This window comes from Neofelis nebulosa, chromosome 5, assembly GCF_028018385.1.
Source record: "Neofelis nebulosa isolate mNeoNeb1 chromosome 5, mNeoNeb1.pri, whole genome shotgun sequence".
NCBI lineage: Eukaryota > Metazoa > Chordata > Mammalia > Carnivora > Felidae > Neofelis > Neofelis nebulosa.
In genome coordinates, this window is record NC_080786.1 from 27,044,077 (window position 1) to 27,071,354 (window position 27,278).

General features: G+C 39.6%; 1 long non-coding RNA gene and 1 pseudogene across 2 annotated transcripts in view; one reads left to right on the forward strand and one right to left on the reverse strand.

The window, feature by feature from the left end:
• LOC131511832 (uncharacterized) overlaps positions 1-27,278 on the reverse strand; it is a 66,376-nt gene that overhangs the window by 24,391 nt on the left and 14,707 nt on the right. The gene's annotated exons all lie outside the window — the stretch shown is intronic.
• LOC131511827 (succinate dehydrogenase [ubiquinone] cytochrome b small subunit, mitochondrial-like) lies at positions 7,781-8,502 on the forward strand (annotated as a pseudogene).

The window sequence follows — 27,278 nt, forward strand, 5'->3', positions numbered from 1 at the left end:
TCTTATTTCTTTGGGCTGTACCTCCAACTCCACTGTCATTGCCTGATAGGCCTTGGCTGTGCCTTGAACCAGGTTTCACAATCCTGACTTTGGATCCTCCTAATGACTACCTGGCATCTCTGGTCTGACAATGGAGCCACAGACTACCTGGTTCAAGCACCCTCCTACCTTGACTATGTTCCCAGGCTTCTTCTTCCAATACCACCTTTAACCCCAGAGCTCCCTGCTGGCTCAACCCAACAGCAACTACCCATTGGAAGTTGAAAGGCACTGGAGAGGTCTCCCTCCTCATTACCTATTCTCTATGGAAGTTTTACCAACATGTTCATGTAGAATTGGCAACTCTTTCCTTTATGCTCCTACCATACCCTTGTTGTAAAATTTCTTGAATTAATTAATTTGCTCATGCAGCTTTTTCCCCTATCAACTTCTTAATGTTTCTTAATGGCAGATACTAAGCATCATTTAACCCTTTTATTTCTCCATCGTCTTGCGCAGAACATTCATTCATGGCATGTTGTAAGTCATAATATATGCTTGATGAATGAATGAATGAATGAAAGTTTTCATAATTTAGTCATCTCTTCCTCAGCACCAAGTTGAAATTCTGTTAGCATTTGAATCATTTTCACTTAAATCACCCTAAAGTTACTGCTATGTCTATTATTCACGGAAAACATCACATCCACTTACAGGAATGTCATATGGACTTTCAAAGTTCTTCACTCAAGATAAGAATATTGAATTTAAATAGCATATTTTTATTTATGTGGTTTTTTAGGATGATTTGTTATAACTGACATTGAGGACTTACTGTGCCCAATTGTTCTCAGTACTTATATATATTAACTCCATAAATCATTATTACAACACCATGAAGTAGGGACTATTGTTATCTTGAAGAAACTAAGTCTAGGATGGTTAAGAAACTTTTTCAAGTTGATAAAGCTACTAAGTGACAGAAACAGCAACCAAATTAGTATCTGATTCCAGAGCCCCATTGTTGTTCTTACTCACAACATAGGCCACCTCCAAGAATAATCTGTTCATCTACGCAAAACACCAGACAATGAAGATGTACCTTCGGAGACTGGAAAGAGAGAAGTGGAGACCCTGAAAAGCAAAGTTATGGAGGGTGAAGTCAAAGCCTAAAAGCTAAATGTGTAAGCCCAAGCAGATTTCAGTGTCTCTGTTAGGGAACAGAGAACTTTTTATGGCTATCCTTGAGTTTATTTTCTATTTTTCTTCTTTAGTTGACATGCCTTATATTATTCTCTTGGATACCTGACACAAGAAATGTACAGGAGAATGGGAAGTCACATGGATTTAAGGTAAAGATATAAATTGGGGAGAAGGATAGTGAGGACTGCCAGTCCCTGACTATCCCCATTACAGTCATTACCCTCTGACATTTTTTTAAATTTATTTAAGGTTTGCCCTATTCTGAAATTCTGTGGTGACCTTTCAAGTTTGATTTTTGCTATGGCATGCATTCATATTTTTATTAATGTTTATTTGTTTTTGAGAGAGAAAGAGAGAGACAGAGTACGAACAGGAGAGGGGCAGAGAGAGAGGGAGACACGGAATCCAAAGCAGGCTCCAGACTCTGAGCTGTCAGCACAGAGCTCAACGCAGGATTCAAACCCAAGAACCATGAGATCGTGACCTGAGCTGAAGTCAGACATTTAACCTACTAAGCCACCCACACACTCCGACCCTCTAACATTTTCAATAGCATTGCCCTACAACTCACAGAAGAAGAAGAAGAAAAAACAAAGAATGACCAATAAATATATGAAGATATTCAACTTAATTAGTAATCAGGCAAATAAAGAATTAGAATGTCAATGAGATACCACTTCATATCCATCAGATTGACAAAAATTTAAGTCTCATCACACTCACTATGGGGAAATAGGAACTTGCAACCCCTGCTTGTGAGCATATAAATTAATATAACCACATCAGAGAGTAATTTGGTAATATCTAGTGAAGTTGAAGATTTATGATACACTGTGCCCAGGAATTCTGCTTCCACATATATCCTTAGAGAAACTCTCCCACATGCATATTCAAGGATTCTACTGTGTTGCAATAGGAAAAAATGAGATACGTAAGTGTACACTAATAAGAGAATACATAAATACATTCATGTATATTCAAATGATGGACTACTATGTACCAGTGAAGTCAATAAACTTGATATGTCAATATAGATAGATTACAAAAGCAAAATGTTCAGTGAGAAAAGCAAGATAGTGGATGAGATGCCATGCAGTATCATAACATTTATATAAACTTTGAAAACATACAATTCTAAATATTTTTCATAGATATGTACATCTAAAGCATAAGCATAAAAATATGCACAGGAAGGATATGTCAACATTCGAATAAAGGATATGTCAACATTGGAAGCACCTGCTTCTACAATGAGAGAGGTAAACAGGACTAGTATAGAGAACAAAGAGAACCATATGCTTAATATTTCTTTCTTTTTAAAAATGGTCTAAAGCGAGTATGACAAAATAATACAATTTGTGAATTTTACTTTATTTTTTTTTAATTGGGGCAGAGTTTCTTTTATTTTTTAATGTTTGTTTATTTTTGAGAGAGAAAGAAAGAGCATAAGCAGGAGAGGGGCAGAAAGAGAGAGGGAGACACAGAATCTGAAGCAGGCTCCAGGCTCAGCTGTTGGTACAGAACCCACTGCAGGGTTCGAACCCACAAACCGTGAGATCATGACCTGAGCTGAAGTTGGACGTTTAACCGACTGAGCCACACAGGTGCCCCTAAAACTTGTGAATTTTAGATTGTTCAGATCTAAACAAACATCTTGTTCAGATGTTTGTAATGTTACCCTTTTTGTTTTTCTGTGTGTTTAAAATATTTCACTGAGAAAGCAAACACTTCCCTATACTAAACAGTTTCAAAGGGGTTAAACATAGAGTCTAGTAAGAGAAGCTGCAATTAACGGCAAAGAGGCTTGAGGACATATCAGACAGCACCAATGCTCCAGAGACTGTAAATTATTGCCAAAGCTCAGCTATGCATCACCTACAGGAGAGGGTGGTTCCTCTTCAAGGCCAGTCATGGTTATTTCCCAGCAAGAAAGATAGTTTGGACCTGTCAGACAACCTCTTATTTCTCTTCAGTCAGGTAGAGTTTCTATGACTCACATTCTAATAGTGCTTGTCTTTGGTAAATCTTGCCACCCACACTGGCATGAGACTCACAATATTAAAGAAAATTCAATTTCCAGTGAAATATGGTATGCACAGACTACAAAACAAAATTCCTTAAGCCAGCCAAACCAAATCTTTTTGGTGCAAAATTCCTATTTTCTTTGTGGTCTTTTCTTCCACCCAAATTCTTCTTGTTAACAGACTTCAAAAATGTATCTTTTGGGGCGCCTGGGTGGCGCAGTCGGTTAAGCGTCCAACTTCAGCCAGGTCACGATCTCGCGGTCCGTGAGTTCGAGCCCCGCGTCAGGCTCTGGGCTGATGGCTCGGAGCCTGGAGCCTGTTTCCGATTCTGTGTCTCCCTCTCTCTCTGCCCCTCCCCCGTTTATGCTCTGTCTCTCTCTGTCCCAAAAATAAATAAAAAACGTTGAAAAAAAATGTATCTTTTGAGGACTTGGAAGCCAACTTGAAGAGTTGTCTTAAAGACGAGATGATTTTAGGATGAATAAGGATAATATCTATGGGAGGTCTGAACACATCAATAATGTTTAAATTCATGAGTTCAGTATCACACACATACGTGCACACTTGCACACACACACACACACACACACACACACACACAGCTAGTTGGTCACCTTGAAGATGTTATTCATTTAGAAAATCAGGAAGTTAAAGGAAAGAATTCTTTAACCTGCCTTTCCTATATGAACTTTATACTACATAATCAAATAATAGTTGAGGCAAAGTTTCTCTTTATAAATGATTTCCAACAAATAAATGAAGAAGAAAATTGAGAAGAAGAATATTACTTTTTGCAACCCCTAAATAACTAAATCATCTGAACATTAAGCATGTATAGTGGCTCAGGGTACAAAAGAGAGACAATCAAACATTATGTGTGTCCTAATGAAGAATATATCACCAACTGTGAAATGATCTTGCTAAAACAATTAAGTCTGAATCTCACTAAGCCTCAAGATCCAAATACCAATTTATAGGAATAAGAGGACCGAGGCACATGTTAAAAGGGGAATATAATCCACAAATCTAACTGTGGGAAGCTACAGGAGTAATTCTCATGTTTCTAGAACAAATAATTGCAAAGAGAAAAACAAGAGATATGAAGAGGAAACCTGTAAATTAAAAGACTCAAAAAGCAAACTTTAAAACAAACAAACAAACAAAAAACCAGGCAAAACTATAGAATTCAGTCTCAAGTCTAGCACACTTGGATTATAAAACTGTAAGGAAAAATAAGGAAGTAAATATCATAAAGTTAAGATAGTGCTTTGTCATGAGGGAAGGATGAGTTGAGACTGGGACAGAACATGTGGAGGAAAATCTCTGTCTTCTGACATGAATGGTGGTTTTAAGGACATTAGCCTTATAATTCACTAACCTGTATAACCACCGGTTAAAGACAGAAAGCCTGTCGAACATAAATATTGCAATATAACAAGATAATGGGAAGAAAAAACTATAATAATACCAATTTGCCTCATGTACATCAATAGATCTGTAAATTGCATGATTCTTATCAAAAGCTTTGAAGGTGCATCAAGTAATTACAAAAACAGTGTTAAAAAGAGGGAATATAGTGGCAATTCTTTTCCCTTTGACTGGAATGTAATTTACTTTGCTGGATGAAAATCCCGTGCATACCAAGCCATGTGTTATTTACCAAGAAAAGTCTGAAACCTTGTCTCCTATCCTGTCATTAAGAAACAAAATGTTAGGGGCACCTGGGTGGCTCAACTGGTTAAGCAGCCAGCCCTTGGTTTGCTCAGGTCATGACCTCATGGTTTGTGGGTTCAAGCCCTGCAGTAGGGCTCCACACTGGCAGTGCAGAGCCTGCTTGGGATTCTCTTACTCCCTCTCTCTCTCTGCCTCACCTCTCCTCTCTCTTTCTCTCCCAAAATAAATTAACTTAAAAAAAAAATTAAAAGACAAAAACAAATCTGTTCTCTTAAGCTGCAAAAGTGCAAGAATTCCACACATCAGGTCGTGAAAAGAATATAAACGGTTTCTGATGCCATAGAACAAAATTAAATTTCACTTCCACACTTTCGTATATACTTGGCCTCAAAGCCAAACTGTATAATATGTCACATCCTAATTTATTAGTTGACAAATCAAACTTATTACAGAATTAAAAGTAAATTAAGCAGCATGCATTCATTGTTAATTGGGGAACACTCAAGATTTGTCTCCATATATTACTGACATTCAGGAGCGTATTTAAAATAAACTTCATAATACAATAGCTATATAATTTTGCTTCGGTTCGCTCAATTACAATATACCATAAAAATGATTTTAAAAAAATTCAACAAGGATTTGAAAGATTACATATTTCTATGAAAGGGGTTCCACAACTTCTTTTTTTAAAGGCTGAGGTAAGAAGAGTCTGGCAAATGCTCGTCCACAGAATAATAGCTCCCCTCTTGACCTGTGTATAGAATCTATCATAATCTGATCCCATTTGCCCTTTACCTTCTTCCTATTCCAGCTATTTTATCCCCACGAATTTCTTGGGCCCTAAAACCTCTCTGACATTAAATGTCATACTATTTTCCAAATCTGCCCAATCTCTCCACAGCTTTCATTTGCATATGCTCTTTCCTGACCTTTTTCTCTAATTCCATCTATCAGGCTCCTATCCATATATTGGGTCCCAGTGCAACTGTCTGCTTTTGCTGTTTTTGCCTAGCAGAGTTAGTCAGTCTCTCCTCAGTGGTCCCTCAACCTGTGTCTTGACTTCTGTTACTGAAAATATAGCACCATATTGTAACTGATCATTTGGAACATCTGTCTCCACTCAGGATTGTCAGGTAAAACACAGGGTAACCAGTTAAATTTGAATTTCAGCTAAGCAACCAAAAACATTTTAGTAGAAGTATATCCCATGCAATATTTGGGACATACTTATGCTAAAAATTTTTATTTGTTGTTTGTCTGAAATTCAAATGTAACTGAGCTCCCTATATTTTTATTTACTAAGTCTGGCAACCCTAGTTTCCACCATAACATCATGAACAACTTAAAAACTATGTTTTCTGGGGTACCTGGGTGGCTCAGTCAGTTAAGCATCCGACTTCAGCTCAGGTCATGATCTCACAGTCGTGGGTTCAAGCCCTGATTCAGGTTCTGTGCTGATAGCTTAGAACCCGGAGCCTGCTTCGGATCCTGTGTCTCCCTCTCTCTTTCTGCTCCTCCCCCGCTCACTCTCTCTCCCTCTCTCAAAAATAAATAAACATTAAAATTTTTGGAAAAAAAAGCCCCTATGCTTTCTTAAGATGCCATTTTGGGGGATGTGTGTGTGTGTGTGTGTGTGTCTGTATATGTGTACGTGTATGTGTACATGTGTATAATTGTCTACATTCTAGATGGATACAAAGGAAACTACTAATAATGGTTATCTCTGAGAAGAAGCAGTGACTTTTTCTTCTGTACTATTTAAATTTCTATCATTAACATATATTAATATTGCAATAAGAACTCATTTTTTAAAAAAATATCACAAGCAACTTGAGAGGAGGAATAATTGTTCCTCTTTATATCCTCATAATGGTTGGCATATTTCCATAGTTTTCAGCAAATGCGAATGGAATAAATGGACGATTGAAGTGAGAGTCTTATGAGAGCACTTTGTGAACTCTGCACTGCCATTTGTTGAGCAAATACCTATTGAGCACTTACACTGGCCCATGTACTGTTCTTAACGGCAGCAATAAAGCACTTTTAAAAATGCACTAACAATCTAATACTGCAGCTTTTAAATAATGCTTCCCAGGCTTTCGACTAATGGATTTTCAGGAGGTCATATGGTTGTATCCAGTCTTTGATTATATAGTTTCATTTTCCTCCTTGACCACAAACCAGACAAAGACCCACTCTTGTGGAGTTTACATCCTAGTGGAGATAGGCAAATGATAAGAAAGTAAACAAATATAGGGGTACCTGGGTGGCTAAGTCTGTTAAGCGTCAGACTCTGGATTTTGGCTCAGGTCATGATCTCACGGTTCATGGGTTCAAGTCCCACATCAACTCTGTGCTGAGGGTGGAGCCTGCTTGGGATTCTCTGTCTCCCTCTCTCTCAGCCCTTCCCTTACTTGTTTTCTCTCACTCTCTCTCTCTCAAAATAAACTTTTTTAAAACTTCTGAAACAAAAGAAAATAAACAAATACAGAAATAAGATAATTGCAGGCAGTTATAAAAGTCTTCTAAAGACAACCATAGAGGGTAAGGTGATGAAAAATGAAGGCTTCTCTGAGGTGTTATTTGAGATGAGATCTCACTGATGAAAAGGAGTCAGTCTGAGACAATCTGGAAGAACTTCAGAGCAAATGCAAAGCAAGTCAAGGATAGTGAGGAGGAACAAGTTAGTAGTGTTTGAGAAACAGAAAAAAAGGCCCCAGGCTGCAAATCAAAACAGTGCCAGGGGCTTCACAAAAGAAGATATATGCATATGAAGATGTGCTACCATTGGCATGCAGACAAATGTAAATTAAGACTACAATCTGATATCTCTACACATCCACTAGAGCAACAAAAATTTTTAAATCTGGGGGTGACCTTGAGCCTTCAGGAGAGAGATGGGGAGTCTCTGGAGGCTGCGTGTCCTGGGCAGTGCCCGAGGAGGCTGAGCTCTGTTGCTACGAATCCCAGTGGTCAGACTTGGCTCGTGTCTCAGCATTTCTCCAGGACTGACCTGCCCCAGGATGGTGTAGAACACATTACATTCAACCCAACCACCATTGGGGTTCCAAGGCTGCATCTCTCCCCTGGACTGGTGAGAGGGTTGGCAGTGTTTTGCTCCTGGGCCTAATTCCAGCTGCTTATTTGAATCCTGGTTCTGTGATGGACTACCCCTGGCTGCAGCCCTCAGTCTCCATAGTCACTGGGGCCTTGGACAAGTGGTTACTATGGTCGAGGAGATGCTTTGCAAAAAGCTGCCAAGGCAGGTGTTTGGGCCCTCTCGGCTTTCACCTTTGTTGGGCTTTGTTATTTCAATTGTCATGATGTGGGCATCTGCAAAGCTGTTGCCACACCGTGGAAGCTCTGACCTTTTTGACTCAACACCTTGAGAACTGATTGTACACCTCTTTGTCTCTGCTCTGTCACACCATTCAACTCACGATAAAGAGGCAATAGCAGGTAAGTCCAATGGTGAGACAAACCTCTTCTCCTAATCACCTGGTTATTTTTAGAATTTAGTCTTTGGGGAAAAGGTTCGAGAGGAATTGTATCCAAGAAATTTGGAGACCGGGTTCCTTATTCTGGTGAGCTTATGGGGTTGTCTCCCAGCTTCTCACAAGACTCACAGGATAACTAAACATCATATATGAGCTTTTTGCCTTTTAGCTAATCAAACTCTTGAAGGGAATTCAGCTTTATTGCTATCAATAAATGATCAAACTTCTTTATTTGTCCTGGGAATGACAGAGAAAGGGAAAGATTGTTAACTCATAAGTAAAGACTTTGCAGAAAATCAGTGTTTATTTTTTTATTTTTATTTTTATTTTTATTTTTTATTTTTTGAGAGAAAGACAGAGTGTGAGCAGGGGAGGGGCAGAGAGAGAGCAAGACACAGAATCTGAAGCAGGCTCCAGACTCTGAGCTGTCAGCACAGAGCCCATCATGGGGCTCGAACTCACAAACCATGACATCATGACCTGAATGGAAGCCAGGTGCTTAACCAACTGAGCCACCCAGGCGCCCCAGTGTTTAATTTTTAAAAACTTCTCTCTCTCTTCAGTCGATACCAGTTACAGATGGTTACATGTCCTCGGAAAACCTTAAAATGAGGAAATACTGATATTTCACATTACTAATTTCTAAATCCTGGAAAGAAGAGCCTGGAGAGCTTGAGTATAGAGAAGTTCCATGCAGGTACTTTAGAGGCCCCTCTAGAGATGGATCAAAATATTACAGATTCTAAACTGAGATTTAATCTTAAAATGCCATTATTTTACTTGTCCTAAAATAATCTGCCTACAAATATAAAACTGTAAGTAAAAAATTGTTATTTTCACACTCTAGGAATCTTTAATGTGAAAATGTTTTCTATGAGAAGAAAGTTTTTTTTAAAAATAAAATGCTATATGGGGCCCCTGGGGGGCTCAGTCAGTTAGCATCCAACTTTGGCTCAGGTCATGATCTTACAGTTTGTGAGTTCTAACCTACATTGGGCTCCGTGCTGACAGCTCAGAGCCTGGAGCCTGCTTTGTATTCTGTCTCCCTCTCTTTGCCCCTCTCCCACTTGTGCTCTGTCTGTCTGTCTCTTCCTCTCTCTTTCAAAATAAATAAACACTAAAAAATCTTTTTAATAAAAAAATAAAATGCTATGTAATAAATTTTTTTTAAATCGGACAATATCAAGTGTTGGTGAGAATGTGGAAGAATTGAAAAATCTCATACCAGCTGGTAGGAATATAAAATGGTATAACCGCTACAAAAAATGAGCAGTTTTCTTATAAAGTTAAATATACATTTTATCATATAATCACATATATTTGTGTGTATGTGCATGTATATGTATGTGTATATACCAAAGAGAAATGAAAATACATGTCCACACAAAACCTGTACACAACTGTTCATATAAGCTTTACTTATAGTAGCAAAACGCTGGAAACAGCCCAAATTTCCAACTGCAGGAAATGGATCAACTAATTGTGGTATATCTGTACAATGGAATACAACACAGCAATCAAAAGAAGAAAAACTGATACACACAATAACACATAAATCTCAACAACATTCTACAAAGCCCAATAAGGTAGACCCCAAACAGAACATACTGTATGATTCCATTGATATGAAACTTTGGAATAAGCAAAGCTAGTTTACAGTCATATCAATAGTATACTGGGGACAAAAGTGGAGGTGGAGTGGGGAAATTAACTGCAAAGAGTATGAGGGAACTTTTTGAGGTGATGGAAATATTCTCGATCTTGATTGTGGTGATGGCGATAGCAGTATAGACATTTGTCAAAACCCAGCAAACTTGGGTTCAATACGGGTACATTTTATATGTGAATTACAGTTCAATAAAGTTGATATTTTAAAATGTGCTACAAGAAACTATGTATTAAAAGTGCTGAGGGGCGCCTGGGTGACTCAGTCGGCTAAGCATCCAACTCTTGGTTTCGGCTCAGGTCATGATCTCACGTTTAGTGAGTTCGAGCCCTGCATCAGACTGTGTGCTGATGGGGCAGAGCCTGCTTGGGATTCTCTCTCTCTCTCTCTCTCTGTCTCTCTCTGTCTCTCTCTGTCTCTCTCTCTCTCTCTCACTCTACCCCTCCCCCACTCATACTTGCACTCTCTAAGTAAATAAATAAACTTAACAAAAAATTACTTAAAAACTTTTTTAAAGGACTGAAAAACTTGAGTGATAAAAGATGAGGGGAAAAATTGGCATGCTTCCTGGAAAAAGGATTTTGAAGGGGAGAGACACCAGTCCAAGGAGAGTAAAGCACAGGAAGGAAGGCCAAGAGTAAGGAATTCAGACAGAGGGAGAAAAGAAAAGATTATTCCTTTATCAAAAAATTAATTTCAAAATATAGTAATATTGCTGAGGGTTTGGGCTTTTATTACTTTCTCAACATTGTTTAGCAGCAATAAGGCACTTTAAGAAATGCACCGATGATTAAATATTGCAGCTTTTAAATAATATTCCTCAAGCTTTTGCCTAATGGATTTTAAGGAAGTTGAATGGTTGTATCTAGTCCTTGACCTACACTGTTTAATTATCCTTATCGACTGACTCATGAAATTCTATCATGTGCAGTGGCATGCTATAAATGAAGCTTTGTTCCTTTTGTGAAATTGAGAGCTCTCTGCCTTTCCTCCTGGCTCATGATCAAGAATTGGACTGCATCTTCTCCCACTGCCTGAGAAAGAAACCTAATAAGACAAATGACCATGAAAAAGACATCTTGATATTCCATCAGAAATCCAGATTAGCATCTCTTATGTAAGATTTTTTTAAAAATATGCAACGAAGGGCACCTGGCTGGCTCAGTTGGAAGAGCATGTGACTCTTGATCTTGGGGTCGTGGGATGGAGCCCCTGTTGGGTGTAGAGGTTACTAAAAAAATAAATACATAAACTTAAAAAAAATTAAAAAACCAAAAATAAAAACACACAATGAAACTAGATTTTAGGAGTGCCTGGGTGGCTAAATCGGTTAAGCATACGACTTCAGTGCAGATCACAATCTCATGGGTTTGTGAGTTGGAGCTCCTTGTCGGCCTCTGTGCTGACAGCTCAGAGCTTGGAGACTGTCTCAGATGCTGTGTCCCTCTCTCTCTGTGCCTACCCCGCTCGTGCTCTGTTGCTCTCTCTCTCAAAAAGTAAATAGACTTAAAAAATTAAACAAATAAACAAACAAACAAACAAAAAACCACCTAGATTTTAGAATCAGGACCAGCCACACCAGCAGGAAGAAAGGTGGCTGGGAAGTAGGGGGTGATTTCTGGACAGCCGGAAGACAGGGCTGCCTCTTAAAATGTACCCCTTTTGCTGACTGGTGGCCAAGAATCTGCAAGACGGTGTCATTCTTGTAACTTGAGACATTTTTGAAACAGATGACCCTTAGGGGTCCCTGACCTTTAGGAACCCCTTCAGGGTCATTCTCTTACGGAAGGTGAGAACCCAAACCATTTACATTCATACAGCTTACTCTCTACATTAACGTGACTTTACTATTCCACTGGCATCATCAGTATGATTTTGCTGTTTTAGGAAACTCAAACATTTAACCTTTTAAAACAGCATTTGAAAACTTAAGGTTCAAGGGCTAAAACAGGCCTGTATACATGTGTACTCAGAACTGCTGGTGTTGTATTTGTATGTATACATATATATATAACATGCTTTTTATGAACATATGTATGTATATATACATATATATTAAGAAAGGGTATAAAAGGCTCAGTGGTGGTATCCTCTCTAGCTCACCCATCCAAGTAAACTCTTCCTTTCACTACCTTTGGTCTTTTTTTTTTTTTTTTTTTTAATTTTGGCTAACTTTTTTCTTAAGTTTATTTATTTATTTTGAGAGAGAGAGAGAGAGAATGTGTTTCAGGGGCAGAAAGAGAGGGAGAGAGGGAGTCCCAAGCAGGCTTTGCATGGCCAATGCAGAGCCCAGTGCAGGGCTTCATCTCATGAATTGTGAGATCAAGACCTAAGCCGAGATCAAGAGTCAGAAGCTTAACTGACTGATCCACCCAGGTGCCCCTGTTTTATTTATTTATTTATTTTAAAAATTATGTTAGTTTTAGAAAACTGATAATATAAATTATTCTTGTCCAGATAAATACAATTTAATTGTGTCCAGTGAAATGCAATTGGTTGTTGCATAGATGAATAGATAGGTCCACTTGGTGGATCCAGTTTGCACCTATTTGGAAAATTCATTTCAAAATTCTTTATGCCCTGTAAGTTTCTGCTCTTAATAAACTGTCTCTTGAACTGGTTGTAACATCTTACTGGTTACCTTATTAACGATTTAAACAAAATATTTGACATATGTACATTTTATAGTTGATTTTATCTTTTTAAAAAAATTAAATTTTGGGGCTCCTGGGTGGCCCAGTCAGTTGCACATCCAACTCTTGATCTCTTCTCAGGTCATAATCTCACACTTCATGATACCAAGCCCCGCGTTGGGCTCTGCACTGGCAGCACAGAGCTTACTTGGGGTTCTCTGTCTCCCTCTCTCTCTCTGCCCCTACCCCACTTGCACTCTATCTCTTTCACTCTCTCAAGAAAAAATCTTTAAAAACAATTTTTTTTAACGTTTATTTATTTTTGAGACAGAGAGAGACAGAGCATGAACGGGGGAGGGTCAGAGAGAGGGAGACACAGAATCTGAAACAGGCTCCAGGCTCTGAGCTGTCAGCACAGAGCCCGACGCGGGGCTTGAACTCACGGACTGCGAGATCATGACCTGAGCCAAAGTCGGCGGCTTAACCGACTGAGCCACCCAGGCGCCCCAAGAAAAAATCTTTTAAATATACATAATTTGGGATATCAAGAGGAGAAAGTTGAGTGAGTCATTACATAATTGCAGTTCCTGATGTGTTGGCATCTTTGATTCTTGCCAGGTCTCTCTCTTGTTTGTTTACATTCATAATTTCCTTTTATCCTTATACCTCCCATTCTTTCCCCACTCCAACCCCAGAAAACTGTTTTAATGTGTATAATACATATCTTTTTTCTTTGAATGCATTCATGTTTTTTAATTGAGGTCAGATATATATTTTAAAGTGCATAAAGTCTCTTAATCTTAGGTATAAAGCTCAGTGAATCTCCATGTAATTACCACCCAGACATAGAATATTTCCAACACTCTGTTAAGGTCCCCTTGTGCCCCTTCTCAGGCAATATTAGCAGGCAATACAGCTATCACCTGCCCCTCCCCCCTCAGAGGTGCCACTATTCAGTTTCTATTGCTATAGGTTAGTTTTGCCTGTTTTTGAATATTTTACATGTTCTTGGACATGTCATATAGTATATGCTCTTCATCATCTGCCTTCTTTCACTCACCATTATGCCTGTAGAATTCATCCATGTAGGAGTAGTTTATTCATTTTCTATTGCTGAGTGGTATTCATTTTATAAATCTACCACAAGGTATTCATTCTCTTATGGAAGGTGAGAACCCAAACCATTTACATTCATACAGCTTACTGTCTACGTTAATGTGACTTTACTATTCCATTGGTATCATCAGTATGATTTTACTGCTTCAGTAAACTCTTGTCCAGGAAGATAAAAATTGCAAACCACTTTTTTACTCATTCCAGCAACTTCCTGAAAGAAACTCATCAAACAATAATTTATACTTTTCGTCGCTTTAAACCCTTTGCTTTGCCTGGCTGGGTCTATCAGTCCTAAACTATTGCATCATTACCCTTACCTAGTTTTAACCAAGATCCACTTCCTTATGTTGAAAGACTCCCCTCAAAGCAGACTTCGAAATGTCAGTAACTATCTTGCCTTTGTTTGCCCTTCCCACCATGAAGCACTACAAAGATTTTGTGAGGGTAGTTCTTGACTCAGTTTTGCCTTTTTTAACTCAGTTTTGTCTTATCAATAGTTGATTTGAGGGGCGCCTGGGTGGCGCAGTCGGTTAAGCGTCCGACTTCAGCCAGGTCACGATCTCGCGGTCCGTGAGTTCGAGCCCCGCGTCAGGCTCTGGGCTGATGGCTCAGAGCCTGGAGCCTGTTTCCGATTCTGTGTCTCCCTCTCTCTCTGCCCCTCCCCCATTCATGCTCTGTCTCTCTCTGTCCCAAAAATAAATAAAAAATGTTGAAAAAAAAAATTTAATAGTTGATTTGGCAATAATTTATGGAACCATCATTCAACAAGGGGCATTTGGCTTATCTCTCATTTTTGGCTTTTACAAAATAAAGCTGCTTTGAACTTTCTTATACTGGATTTTTTTATGGAAGTATCCATCCATTTTTGTTAGATAGGTAGCTAGGAGTGGGCTTGTATGCTTATATTTGTGTGTGTGTGTGTGTGTGTGTGTGTGTGTGTGTGATTTTTAAAGTGGTTTTATGGAGATATAATTCACATACCACACAATGTGCCCTTGTGTTCTAATTTACCTAAATGGTATCATGTTATATACCTCACTTAAAAAATTTGAAGATTTTACATAAAATCAAGCTTTCCAGCTTTTCTTGAAAAATTAAGAGAACACCTGGGTGGCTCAGTCGGTTAAGCGTCTAACTCATGATTTCGCCTCAGGTCATGATCCCAGGGTCGTGGGATTGAGCACTGCATCGGGCTCTGTACTGAGTGTGGAACCTCCTTGGGATTCTCTCTCTCTCTCTCTCTCTCTCTCTCTCTCTCTCTCTCTCTCTCTGTCTTTCTCAAAACAAACAAACAAACAAACAAACAAACAAACAAACACAAAAACCCTGGAGCGCCTGGGTGACTCAGTCGGTTAAGCATCTGACTTTGGCTCAGGTCATGATCTTGTGGTCAGTGAGTTCAAGCCCCGCATCGGGCTGTGTCCCGACAGCTCAGAGTCTGGAGCCTGCCTCAGATTCTGTGTCTCCCTCTCTCGCTGCCCCTCCCCTGCACATGCTCTGTCTCTCTCTCTTAAAAATAAATAAAGCCTTTAAAAATTTGTCTTTAAATATTGAAATAACTGGCAATACTAGGTCAGCATTCCCTTCCTCATCACAGTATGTGACTGGAGCTGAGAAGGAGCTATCTACCCCCTCTCCTCGTTTAATTCATCCGTCTACTCCAGTGGGAATTTTAGTTGGTAATCTCTGTTCTAAGTACAAGCCTTGGAAGGGTAACTCTTTAAGTGCTTATTAATTTTATTTCAGACAACAAGAACAGGTTTTGCTGGAAGCAATAGGACCACCAGGAGACCCCTCTGCCACTGATGCTGGGAGGCAGCAAAGACAGAGAGCAAAGATGACTTAAGACATCTTGATCTATTTTGCAATTCTCTCCAGAAAGAGACTGGCAGTGGCAAAAGGAGAAGCATGATTATAGAAAAAGACCCAAGTCAGTCTCCCCTATTTGTTATCGCTATAAGCAACGTTTATGGAACATTTTTTGCATATAGGGTGTTGTAGATGCAAGGAAGAGTTAAAATAGCTCCCTACTGCTAAACCAGAAGAGTTTAATCTAATCCATATGTTATAAAAAAAAAAATAGTCATTGAAGACTAATAATACAGCTTTTCTATTATGCCGGTAGGTATGAGAACAGAGCAGAAGAGAAATCAAATACACTTCTACACAATCAATGGGGCCCATTGACTCCAAGGGCTGGACAAGACTCTATGCTAATTGAAAAAATCTTTTACTCCTCCGAATGGGTTTTGGTTATTTTTTTCCCAGCCTAGAAAGAGAATGTCTGTGTTTGGGCAGTATGTTTGTACTTGGTATAATTAACAAAAGGAAGTGGTCTGTCTGTGCCTCATACAGGGAATTGCAAAAGGGCAGCCACTTCTTCCCCTCGTCCAGGGGAAAGAGAAATTGACTTTTTATTTCCCTTCCTTAGAAACCTGTGCTGGGGTACCTGGGTGGCTCTGTCGGTTAAGTGTCCGACTTCAGCTCGGGTCATGATCTCATGGTTCGTGAGTTCGAGCCCTGCATCGGGCTCTGTGTTGACCTATCAGAGCCCGGAGCCTGTTTTAGATTCGGTGTCTCCCTCTCTCTCTGCCCCTCTCCCACTTGCGCTCTCTCTCTGTCTCTCAAAAATGAATAAATGTTCAAAAAACAAAAAAAGGTGGAGAAATTGCCTAACCGTTTCATAAATGAAATTTGACTCTACCTGTTTGCCTTGATATGACAGTCTTAGGATAACTGAATGATCCATGGGGCAAAAAAGGGAGGCTTTAACCACCCATCCTCATGGCAGCTCAGCCTATCATGTGCACTGAACCTTAGAAACACCAGCACTACACACAGAAGGAGGAGGGTAGCTAACAGAACAGAATGAAACACCTAAGATGCTGGGGGAACTCTGGTAATACGGAATTTTCTGCTTGTCCCTGTAGCTAAGAGGATACTGCCTTCTGAAAGGGGAAGGGAGGGAGACCGCCTGGGTTGCACTTACATTGTTTAAGAGCCAAATAACTCATACCCACCATCATTTGTCATGGAGCTTGATGAGAATCAAATGACTCCATCAGATGTCAGTCATGAAGACAAACAAATGAGACAGCTTGTTATGCCAGACTAGTTCTTAGCCTCCCAGAACAACCTTGGGTTTTGCAGGCAGCAGTTGACTTCCAGGTGTTCAAAATGTGTGATCCTCAATTCTTCAGGCCGGGGCCTGTTGCTTTTACCTTCTTCTCCAGAGCAGTACAGGTCCACCATGCTACAAAATCGAGAGTGCTGAGTCTCAAGCTCCACTCTCTACTCAGCCTCCCTTTCTCTGACCCTCTGTGATGCCTTCCCAGGTTCCCAGCGTGTCTGCCCCATCTTCAGCTTCAGCCCATCAGTCAGCCTGGACTCCCATATTTCAACCCACAGATGTGTGTTCTAATTCATCACCAGTCTTTTGTCTAATTCATCACCAGTCAGCCCAAATTCCCTGGATCTCCTCTTGAGAACTATCTCAATTAGTAGACAGGTCAAGTTTCCTGCCTCCCTTGTAGGTTTTGGAAAAAATTAAAATGAAAGGCATCTCAAGATATTATTCCAATCTAATTCAAAAGCCTGCAGTGCTTTATATAATTTTCTCTGTTTCTTAAAAACTTTATTGGCTGCTTTCTGTACGCCAAGCACAGGGCTAAATGTTAGTTTGGGCATTATCTTATTGAACTGGCATTTCTATGTTTCTGGGGATGTATCCTCAATAAGCTAATGCTTGGAACAGTTCAGAAGGTTACAATTACAGATTCATTCATGTTTTTTAAATGCAAAGTATAAGCCAATTTCCTAAACTACCTCAGTCATCAGCTCTAGTGGACTAAAATCAAGTAGACCTTTATGGGTGAATTTGTGGGAAACATTAAGGATATAAAATACATTTAGGCAATATTAGAAAGGCATCATAGAGAGAATTGGTTTAATGCCCTCCATTTTCTGTGCAATAATCTGTAGCTGCTGCCCCTCAAAACTTAACAGTTTCAGTAGGGCAAGACATTTCTTGAGGTCATAACCACACTTAAACATTTACATTGCACTCTACGATTTAATAAGTTCGTCCAACTCGGTTTCCCCGTGGAGTCAGCCCAGTGACACATGTGTAGAAGTGCTGGATAAAGCTGATCTCTAGATGAAGCAATCCCACAGAACACAGGAGACGTAGGGGCTCCCATAGTCTGTCCCATGACTAGCTCCCATAGTCTGTCCCATATAGTAAGAGTTACAACTTCTTCCTGATAAACCCATCAAAAGTTGAAATGTAAGTCAAAAATGCATTTAATACATCTAACCTACCAAGTGTCAGAGTTTAGTCTTGCCTACCTTAAACATGCTCAGATCACTTACATTAGCCTACAGTTGGACAAAATCATCTAACACAAAGCCCATGAATAGCTCATGTTTAAAAAAAAAAAAGAGTTACAACTTTTTAGAACTGCCTTTCACAAACCATAAAGTTACGGGATGTATCTAAAATTCTAAGTCTTGGGCCGCTTGGGTGGCTCAGTTGGTTAAGCATCTGACTCTTGATTTCAGCCCAGGTCATGATTTCATGGTTCATGAGTTTGAGACCCCACATCAGGTTCTGTGCTGACAGTGCGGAGCCTGCTTGGGATTCTCTCTCTCCCCTCTCTCTCTGCCCCTACCCCACTTGTTCTCTCTCTCTCAAAAGAAATAAATAAACTTAAAAAAAAAATTTTTAGGGGTGCCTGGTGGCTCAGTTGGTTGAACGTCTGACTTTGGCTCAGGCCATGACCTCATAGTCCGTGAGTTCGAGCCCTGCGTCGGGCTCTGTGCTGAAATCTCAGAGCCTGGAGTCTGCTTCAGATTCTGTGTCTCCCTCTCTCTCTGCTCCTCCCCCATTTGTGCCCTATCTCTCTCTCTCACACAAATAAGTAAGCATTAAAAAAAGGTTTTTAAAATTTTTTAATAAAAAAAAAATCTCTAAGTCTTTTCAAATCTGACATTCTGATCCCATTAATCTTTCATCACACAAGGTATATAGTTACCAAGCTGAAACATCTTTGGAGGCCAGGCCAAAGAAATGAAGTGGCTGAATATGATGTTGAAGACAAGGGGGAGGAGGGGGGACTTGGGAAGGGAGGACTTTACTATCAACTCCCCTTCATTACATTCTACATTCTCAGATATGGACTTCAGGTTTTCCATCTTGTACAAAGGACTAAGTAAGCATAGCCTCAAGTCAGGGCCCCTGCCCCCAGCACCTGCTTCCAACTACAGTGCCATACTCAGGCCCCTCAATTATAGAACCCCTGATGCTGCAGCTAGCCAAGGACAAGTATTGGGAGTGGTTGGACTTTGGCAAACTGGAGACCATGTACCCCATCTGGAGCCCTCAGATCACATTTACTAGCTCTGTGTGCCCAGCTCCCAGCCCCTACGTGCCTTGCTGCTAGTGTTTCACCCCTGTGACCTTTGGAGGTTTGCTCTTGGGCCCTGGAGTTAATCCCTGATAAAGACAAGTGCCTAGAGATTATGGCCTCCCCTCTTCCTGGTCATCCATGGCCAATGGGGTAAAGGTTATAAAAACCCATTTCTTTTACCTCTAGGAAAGATAAACTCTGAAGTATCAATTATGCTGTAGTGTTCCCAGTGGAATCAGGCTGTCCGGCATGTCACCTGAAATCATATCCTTGTTTGGCTTCTTCCCCTGCCTTATTTTGCTTCCTGACCCCTTTATCAGTTTCTGTCAGAAGCACTTTCTTAACTAATTACTTGCACCCAAATCCTTGCATCAGACACTGCTTCTGGGAGAACCCAACTTATAATAGGATCTAAATGAATTTATACGCAACTTTTAAGAAAGGTTATTGTTCTGTCAAAGTATATCAGAGAAGCAAACTTAGCCAGTAAACTGCCATCTCTGGCTTAGTCTAAGAAAAAGTTTTATTCCTTCTGGTGAAGAAAGCAGGGACTCAACAGAGGTGCTGAAGAATTTCACAAAGATGTTGAGAGACTCCAGAGACCTGTATGGCTATTATAGCCTATGGCTATTATAGGCTCTTAGGTTTCCTAATGCATCTGGTTCTTTCTGCTCTGTATATCAATACCCGCTATAAAGATTAGAGAACAGGAACAAAGTGGCTAATTCTTGGGCTGCTTTATGATGCAGAGTAGAAACTACTTACTCTTTCCATATTTTAAAGACTCCATCGTGTTCTTTGTATTAACAATGCCTGGCCTTTATTTAGTGTAACATAGCCTTCCAAGTGCTTTCCATGATCTTATGCAACTCCTACAATATCTCTGTAAGGTAGTATTATTATCCCTATTTCACAGATGAGGAAACTGAAGCTCTGAGATTTAAGTCAGACAAACACAATTCTAAAATATGATTTTTTTCCAGCCTATAGAAAGTTGGTAAAAGGCTTCTTAGAATCGGAGAGTAATAGGAGAAGAGCATGTGAAAATTGAGACAGAGAATTAGAAGCGAATATACAAAGAGAAAATTGGATGTTTACAGGAGAAACCAAAGAAGTTGATATTGTGAAGAGTTGGGAGAACAAGCAAAATGGAGAGAAGACATAAAACGGTGTGGTTCATAAAAAAGGTGGAAAAATGGAGAGAGGAAAGTTTGGGGAGGGGTGAGGACAAAGACCCTCTCATGAAGAGAAGTGGGAAAGAGCAGGAAGGGTCAGAACTGAGGCTGGCAGGTGAGTTCTGAGGGTGACAAAGGCCATAAACAATGCCGGTGAGATGTCAAGACAGTGCCAACAGAGGCATGAAAGAAGTCCAGAGAGCTGTCCTGCCAGTGCTGGAAAGGGCAAAGAGCTAACAAACTGGACCAAGATTGGGCCACGCCAGGCACAGAGAGGTCTGTGATGGGCAACAGGCAGAAGCCGATAAGGAAGCAAAGAGTGCTTAGCAAGCTAGGATCAGGCAGCTCTCAGGTTTTAGGGATTCCACCCAAAATGTTAGTTCCAAAGGATGAGCCATACTGGGCAGGGACTATGGCTTGGGAGAAATGAGAGGTGTCGGAAACTGAGGTCCGAGCCACACAGATCAAGTCTGAGCTACAGGCCTGACAGGTTACTAATGTGGCCCTATAATTTTTTCCTATTTGCTGGTCAGTTTGATCTCAAACCCTGAGGTCAGCTTTGAGACTGTGGAGCACAGTGGTTAAAAGTATAGACCCCCAGAGCTAGTCAGTGTCGGTTCAAATCCTGGTTCTGCTACTTGCTAGCTGTATGACCTAGTGCATCAGTTTCCCCATCTGTGAATTGGGTCTAATAATACTATGTACTTCATAGAGTTATTAGGAGAATTGAGCTAATATATGCAAAGTGGCTAGAAGAGTGGCTCATATATGGTAAACATGATGTAAATGTCAACAGTTCTTTAGGGTGGAGGCTGCAAATGGTATAGGGGGAGGGGCTACGTGGCCAGGAAAACAGGCAAGCCATTACAAATGGGATGCTTGGAAAAATGCTTAAGAACAGAATTGGTATAGTATCTTACCAAAGGCTGTTGGATGCCATCAGAAAGGGATTACGGACATTCTGACCAAAAAAATCAGTCAGATTTGATAGTTTCATTTTTCTCTGTGGCCTTGAAACTTCACTAGGTTGAGAACACATTGCGAGTCTTTGAGAGTCTTTAAAAGGTCAGGAACTTGGCAATAAGCCTACACTTTGTCAGCCCTTGCTCTTTATTTATTCTGTGCAAAAACAAAGAACTTCAATTCTATTAATGCCATGAGTCTAACAAACCAGGATATTTTCTTTTTTTTTTTTTTAATTTTTTTTTTCAACGTTTTTTATTTATTTTTGGGACAGAGAGAGACAGAGCATGAACGGGGGAGGGGCAGAGAGAGAGGGAGACACAGAATCGGAAGCAGGCTCCAGGCTCTGAGCCATCAGCCCAGAGCCTGACGCGGGGCTCGAACTCACGGACCGCGAGATCGTGACCTGGCTGAAGTCGGACGCTTAACCGACTGCGCCACCCAGGCGCCCCCAGGATATTTTCTATAATCTGTCCTGAGTCCTTCAACCTCCACCTAGAATTACATGTGCCTCCCAGTCAGAAAAAATGGAAATGTGATTTCAATTGTATTTGTCTTTTTCAGTGGGAAAGGATGGAGATGGCTTTTGTTATGCCAAAGTAAATTCAGAGAAATGAAAAGAGTTAGCTAGATTATTATTACGTATGTACATGAATTAATTACAAAAGCTTTTGGTCATGAGCTTTCTTTCATTTGGGAGGACAAAAAGGAAGTCTTCCCATGGCCTTAGTTTGTTCAGAAGACTGGTTGGAAGGAACAGAACAATCGCAGGGATGCTCAAACATCTAGGAATAGCAGGACATTGTAGGATCATACATAGGATCAGAATTTGATATTCACCCAGCACTGATTTTGAAGTCCATGGCCATGTGATGGACTATGCTAATCATGTTTTTACCACACATAATTTTTCATACCATAGACATATTTCAAATGCTAACATCACAAGCTATTTGAAAGAGAATTAGTTAATGGTTCAGTTTTTCTGTTATATGCAATACTGCAATAGCAAGCCATGCATAAAGTTGAATTAAAATATTAATTTTCCAAGAGTTCTGGGAGTTGCAAGTTTTATTTCTATAGATATTTAGCACATCCTTAAAATGAGCTATAACTGCTGTGATGGTTTTAGTAGAACTCCCCAAAAAGCTTTAATTTTTTTCCCAGCCAGTCTAGGTTCTGGCTAACACTGGAGTGGCAGAGAGCTAAATAAAAGGTAGTAAATTTGTTCACTGAAACCGTTTTCCCAGTCTGAAAGATAATGTCAGTGATAGCCCAGCGTGGGAAAAAGATTTGAAAATAACCTCAAAACCAATCTGTGTCCCTGCTGAGACTTATAGGACACAATATGATTTGAAGATGGGGCAGTCAGCCACGATCCTCAGTAAACAAACATTTCTAGAGGGTCTATTGCACAAAGGTCATGATATTAGGTGTTGAAGGAGATCCAAAATAAACAGAACTCAAAAATGCTACTTCTGAGAATGTTTGTAATCCATTTGTAGGGAGAAGAAACACAAACATACTTGAAATGAGATAAAACTTCAGAATAGATGTGTGTCTCATTAGGACATCCTCTGTTGCAATTAGAGAAAACCACTTAAACAACGGAAGGATTTGGGCTCACGTACATGACCAGTCCAAAGGTCAGGTGGACAACCATTGGTTTGATTGATCAGCTCTGCAATATCATCAAAGTCCTAATTTCTTCTGGTATCTCTCCATTCTTTCTCCTTTAGGCTGGCTTCTCTCATAATCCTGAAATGGTTACCACAGTATCAGGCTTCACATCTGAACATCACAATGCCCTTCTTTAAAAAGAGAACTTGGGGGGCACCTGGGTGGCTCAGTCGGTTGGGCGTCCGACTTCGGTTCAGGTCATGATCTCACGGCTGGTGAGTTCAAGCCCCACGTCAGGATCTGTGCTGACAGCTCAGAGCCTGGAGCCTGCTTCCAATTCTGTGTCTCCCTCTCTCTCTGCCCCTAACCCACTTGCATTCTGTCTCTGTCTCTCTCAAAAAGAAATAAACACTAAAAAAATTTTTTTAATAAATAAATAAATAAATAAAAACAGAATTTGGGGTGCCTGGGTGGCTAAGTTGGTTGACCATCCAACTTAGGCTCAGGTCATGATCTCGTATCCATGGGTTCAAGCCCCACATTGGGCTCTGTGCTGACAGCTCAGAGCCTGGAGCCTGCTTTGGATTCTGTGTCTCCCTCTCTCTCTGCCCCTCCCCTGCTCACGCTCTGTCTCTCTCTGTCTCTCAAAAAATAAAATAAAATGTTAAAAAACATTTTTTTTAAGATAAAATAAAAACAAAAAGAGAACTTACTTCCCAGCAACACAAGCCAGAGTCTTGAAATTTATTCTGATTGAGCATCGTAACTACCATGACCACTTGGGTAATGGATGTGTTCATTAACCTAAGACAACCACAAACCCTCCACTAGAACTAGGGGAAGAGGGAGCTTCCCTTCCCCAAACTCTTGGGCTGCATGAAGGATGAATACATAAGCAAAGGAGAATCTGGGTACTGTTAAGAAAGGGGTAGGGGTGCCTGGGTGGCTTGGTTGAGCGTCTGGTCTGACTCTTGATTTCTGCTCAGGTCATGATCTCATGGTTTGTGAATTCGAGCCCTGTGTTGGGCTCTTTGCTGACAGTGTGGAGCCTGCTTGGGATTCTCTTTTCTCTCTCTCTCTCTCTCTCTCTCTCTCTCTGCCCCTCCTCTCACTTGTGCTCTCTCTCAAAACAAATAAACATTTAAAAAATTAAAAAAGAAAGGGGTAGGTATGGACACTGTGTAGGCAATCACCCATCTCCACCCCAGAAATTCTGAAATCTCTCCTAGAAATGGTTCTGTAACATTTCACAGTTAAAATGGTAGTCATTTTGTTGAGCTTCATTACTTGTTGCAATTTAAGCTAATTTATTTTTCTTTTATTCAGGATGGAGCTGGAAAGACACGAACCCCTTCTTTTCCTCTCATCACACGCCTTCATGTATTTGAAGAGAGCTATTAGATGATGCCTGCAACTGTCATACACCCATTTCAAATAGTTTGAATTCCTTTTATTTCTTAAAACTTGCCTGAGAATTACCTATTTTTCTCCTTTAAGATTTTTATTTCTCTTCTCTGGGTGCTCTTCAGCGTTTCAGAATGTCTTGTTAAAGTGGAATAACAATCTCAGTGGAGCCCAGTGCTCACTGTAGCTACCGTTCATTGAGAACCTATCATGCACCAGTAGACTTTGTGTTCTTCATTCTTTAGCGAATTTAATGCTTACAATAATGCAATAAGATGTGTGATGTTACCCATATTTTAAAGATGAGAAAACTGAAATTCAGAGAGGTTAAGTAAATTGCCCCCAAGCATGACATAGCAGAGACTGGATTAGAACCCAGGATTCTCGGATTCCAAGGCCTGCTTTATTTTCAACAAGCCAAACTGCCTTTAAAATATTAATAGTCTAGCTCGAGTAATCCGAGTATAATTGGTGCATAAAAATGATTCCTGCACATTATGTTAATTTAAGGAAAGAATAAATATCAGCACCTGTAAGCCTGTCAGTTGGGAATCATTTCAAGGTTAATATATTAAAACAAACTATCCTTCTTCAGTATTCAGATTGTGCCCCCCCCCAATCACTTAATTCTCCTCTAAAGCCAAGTTTATGAAGTGATGTGGGTCAAATGGATTATAATATAGAAATGATTAATGATTTGCATATGCTAATAACATTTTTATAACTCTACTTCAAGTCTTGTCGATTAACTGATTTTAGACAAGGTTGCTTTAAATTTCAAAATATAGGAAAATGAACAACTTTTGCTTTCAAAATCAGTAGAAATTCACTGACTAAGCACTTATTGGAAGGGGTTAAAAGTTAAAAAAATGCAAACAATTATGTAATGTTGAGTTTAAGGGATAAAGGGCCTCAATTAAAGCCATGCCAAAAAAAGTAATTAGGCTGCACATCATTGTCAGAATGAACTGGAACAAGAAAAATGAAAAATCTGGTCAGGAAAAGAGAAGGAAGCATCATGGTGCTGTCACCCTGTATTAGCACAAAATTATCTTCACGGTGATATTCTTTTTCCTCTCTCTCTGGGTGGAATACTGCCTTTCACACATTTGCAAATGTCACTGACAGTCTCAACCCAGTCTTCCTTCTGACAATCAAAGCATTAAATTTCCAAACACCTTTGTGATCTTTTTTTTTTCTAAAACCACCAACAGGATATATAGTCAATAGGATCTGCTTGGGTCATGTGACCTTGAGAAGAACACTTAGCCTTGATTCAGTTTTATGATTTTTTTTTAAAGTTTATTTTTGACAGGGAGAGAGAGACAGAACATGAGTGGGAGAGGGGCAGAGAGAGGGAGACACAGAATCGGAAGCAGGCTCCAGGCTCTGAGCTGTCAGCACAGAGCCCGATGCGAGGCTCGAACTCAACGGACCGCAAGTTCATGACCTGAGCCAAAGTCGGATGCTCAACCGACTGAGCCATCCAGGCACCCCAACCTTGATACAGTTTTAGAAGAAAAGGAAGCTTTATCCTGAATTACATGGCAATACCCAATTCATTTAATCCAAATATTGTGATTTAATGGAAATATTTTCAATTGTTAAAAGAAATGTTTACATGTTTCCACTCACTCTAACATATTTTTCTGATTTACTTTATACCTATTTATTACACAAACATTATAATGAATTATATGTTTGTAATATAACAATTATAATGTTTATTATATAATAATTATACAAAACAATGTCCCCATTTTGTTAAGGAGGCACAAAAACATTTCCACTAGATTAACAAATCAATTATTTTTCTTTTTTCAGGTTCCTCTCTAATTCATGTCTCTCTCCCTATATATATAATTTAAATTTTGTCCTAATTTTAATACAAATACAAATTTTGTACACTACATTATACATTTAACACTGGGTGATAAACATTTTACCTATTGCTATGAGCATCACAAGTATTTTTAATAATTTCATGATATTAATATAATTTCTAAGACTTAACCACCTTTTATTGTTGTATATTCAATTTTTCCTTTTTGAGAAGCCTGGCTAGAGGTTTGTCAATTTTGTTTATTTTTTCAAAAAACCAACTCTTGGTTTCATTGATCTGCTCTACCGTTTTTTTAGATTCTATATTGTTTATTTCTGCTCTGATCTTTATGATTTCTCTTCTTCTGCTGGGTTTAGGCTGCCTTTGCTGTTCTGCTTCTATTTCCTTTAGGTGTGCTGTTAGATTTTGTATTTGGGATTTTTCTTGTTTCTTGAGATAGGCCTGGATTGCAATGTATTTTCCTCTCAGGACTGCCTTCGCTGCATCCCAAAGAGTTTGGATTGTTGTATTTTCATTTTCGTTTGTTTCCATATATTTTTTAATTTCTTCTCTAATTGCCTGGTTGACCCACTCATTCGTTAGTAGGGTGTTCTTTAACCTCCATGCTTTTGGAGGTTTTCCAGACTTTTTCCTGTGGTTGATTTCAAGCTTCATAGCATTGTGGTCTGAAAGTATGCATGGTATAATTTCAATTCTTGTAAACTTATGAAGGGCTGTTTTGTGACCCAGTATATGATCTATCTTGGAGAATGTTCCATGTGCACTCGAGAAGAAAGTATATTCTGTTGCTTTGGGATGCAGAGTTCTAAATATATCTGTCAAGTCCATCTGATCCAATGTATCATTCAGGGCCCTTGTTTCTTTATTGACTGTGTGTCTAGATGATCTATCCATTTCTGTAAGTGGGGTGTTAAAGTCCCCTGCAATGACCACATTCTTATCAATAAGGTTGCTTATGTTTATGAGTAACTGTTTTATATATCTGGGGGCTCCGGTATTTGGCGCATAGACATTTATAATTGTTAGCTCTTCCTGATGGATAGACCCTGTAATTATTATATAATGCCCTT